Raw genomic sequence first — 2,956 nt, 5'->3', positions numbered from 1 at the left:
TTTTCAGTTCTTCTATAGTTTTAAAAATTATTTCCTATTGATAAAATTTCTTTTTTAAAAAATTTATATTGGTTTAATCCATGTCAAATGCAGTTTACAAATGGATTCTTTTTTTTCCTTTAAAGCCATTTGTGCTTTTTTTAAAAAGTGGGAAAAAAAGCCATTTTATTATATACATATTGAAGACAAGGGAGATGAACTACCCAAATCTATCTCAGCAAGAGAATATTTTGGGGGATATTTGTAGGCTGGGTTAAAGGTGTTTACTCAGCACTTCTGGGAGGGAAAAGAGAAAAGAAGACATTATACAAACCAGTAGGCACGTGCAGCTGGCCTCCAAGATGGCATCTTCCACTGAGTTGTGCAGTCATCACAGGTTTTGTGCTGTAGGATTTCTTCTCTGAAGATGTGTTTGGGGTGTGTGTGTGTGTGTGTGTGTGTGTGTGTGTGTGTGTGTGTGTGCTGACACCTGAAAGCTCTTAGCAGCAGCTAATGGTTAGCAGAGAATACCTCCCCAGACTTTTCACGAAGGGTGTGTTCCTTGTTCTTGCGAAGAAGCAGCCCGCACTAGCTGAATGCTGGTTGCCTGGGCCTCAGCTGTCTCATAGGAAAACAAAACAGGAAAATCTGTGAGTCAGAGCAAACCTAGCAGTAACTCAGTTAAAGTTTTAAAATAGTTTCCTTCTTATTATCTTAAAAGGCCATCTTTGGCATAAAACCAGGAGGTCTTAATATTGTTACCAGAAAGGGAATGCCAATCAGTGATAGATTGCAGGGTGGAGAGGTAAACTGACAACAAAGGGTTTCAACCCCATAAGGAAGTCTTTCATGAAATTGTTCTTCTAAGCTAAGAAGGTAAAAGGCCTAATAAGGAAGTATATTTTAATTGTCCTTCTAAAACTAAAAAGGACACTTTAGAAATGCTGATTTCTTATTACTTTCTTGTCTGTTGGAATCACCCCTTTTTTCTATGTGAAGTTTCCAATTATGGGAAACAGGGCCATGACTCTCGACTGAATTTGAGACCCAGATTTTAAAGGTCTTATTCTGAAAGAATAATTTCACCTCAGTTGTTAGGATTAAATCAAATTATAAGGAGGAGGCAAAAATTACATCAGATCCAGGAAAGAGATACTGATATACATAGAAATAGTACTTTGGACGCAAGAATAATGTCAGAAGAAGTGGCCATATTGGTCACATGAATGACCTTAGAGAAGAGACACCAGAAAAAGACCTGTCCAGTACACTTTGAACTCTCTGTGGCATCGTCTCATTGGCTCAGGCTCCAGCCCCAAGAAGGAAGAGGCCATAAATACAGCCCCACCTCAGTAGCACCCTGACTCCAACCACCTTTCAAGGAGGGAGATTGTCTTTTTGGGGATGTAATCTCTAACAAATCTGTCTAGCAGACATGCCAACTAAGGCTGAGATCTCAAATATGGAAACATAAAGGAGGAGGAACAGTTGTAAGCAGACACTAGTGATTGGAACGTGGATGTGAGAAGCATGAATGTAGGAAAATGAGACATTGTTAAGAAAGAAATGGAACATATAAGTATTGATATACTAGGTATTGGTGAAGTGAGATGGCCTGGCATGGGACATTTTGAATCATATGATCATACGATCTACTATGCTGGGGATAAAAAGATGATAAAAAATAGGGTTGATTTCATAATTAAAAAGTCATTTCTAGATCTATCTTGAAATACAAGTGGTGAATGACAGGATAATATATATATGCACTCAAGGAAGTCCAGTGAATATATGCACTGACAACTAGAGCCAAAGAGGAGGAAATGGAAGATTTCTACCAACTTCTGCAGTCAGAAAACGTTCAAACATGCAATCAAGATGGATTGATAATAATGGGTGACTGGTAGAACAAACAAATAAATGAGAATTTCTAAAGGAGGAAAACAAATTCTACTGCATACAATTAAAAAAGAAATAATGGGTGACTAGTATGTAAAGGCTGGGAAGAGTGAAGAAGAATCAGTAGCTGGAAAACATAGGCTTGGTGACGGAAATGAGACTGGAGATAGACTGATAGAATTCTACACATTCAATGATTTATTCATTATAAATACCTTTTATAAGAAACACAAACACAGGCTATATACTTGGATTACCTAATGGTATGCATAGGAATCAAATCGATTACATTTGTGGAAAGAATTGCTGGAGAAGCTCAATATTCCCTGTGAAAACCAGGCCAGGTGCTGGTTGTGGAACAGACCACCAACTACACATATGCAAGTTCAAGCTGAAGTTGAGGAAAATGAAATAAAATCCACAGGAACCAAATCTGACTTTAAGTCTATCCCACCCAAATTTCAAAATCCTCAGAAGGTCTTGTAAACATAGGAAAAGTAAATATAGTTTAAAAAAAGAGGGTGTTATAACAGAGGCCTCAAAATGTTGTGTTAATTGTTTTGTTTTGCTTTTTGTCTAAATTCATTCATTGTCTCCGTGTTCATTGTCTTTTTGTCTTATGTTTAATGTTATAATACTTGAGGGCATACAATTAAAAGTTTCAGTGAAAAGTAATAATTGATAGAGATAAATTTAAGTTAATATCTATATAAATTCTAAATCTCATAGGCGAGGAATCGCTGAGAGTGGGTGTCTCAAACGTCTTAATGGCACCAGCCGAGATATTTTATCTCAAGAGATCTTTGAGAAATCAGCTCTTAGCATCCTCTATCACCTTCATAAATCCATGCATTTTATCTGGTATCTACTTTAAATGAGAACCTGAAGGAGTAAAAATAGAAACTCTCCACTATAGCCCCTTAATTAATGCTTGCCTGTGTTGAACCTGGTTGTATGAGTAAAAGCAGCATGGTTTGATAATCACTTTCCTTCTTTTTTTTTTTTTCAGGTTTTCATTCATTCATTGTTGCACTGTTTTCTCTACCCTCCTCCCCAGTTCGTTCTTCTTCCCCCCCCC

This window comes from Elephantulus edwardii, unplaced genomic scaffold (genome assembly GCF_000299155.1).
Source record: "Elephantulus edwardii isolate Elephantulus edwardi_28Jun2011 unplaced genomic scaffold, EleEdw1.0 scaffold00139, whole genome shotgun sequence".
NCBI classification, from domain to species: Eukaryota; Metazoa; Chordata; class Mammalia; order Macroscelidea; family Macroscelididae; genus Elephantulus; species Elephantulus edwardii.
The sequence above is the reverse complement of the archived record's forward strand: the minus strand, read 5'-3'. Positions refer to the sequence as shown.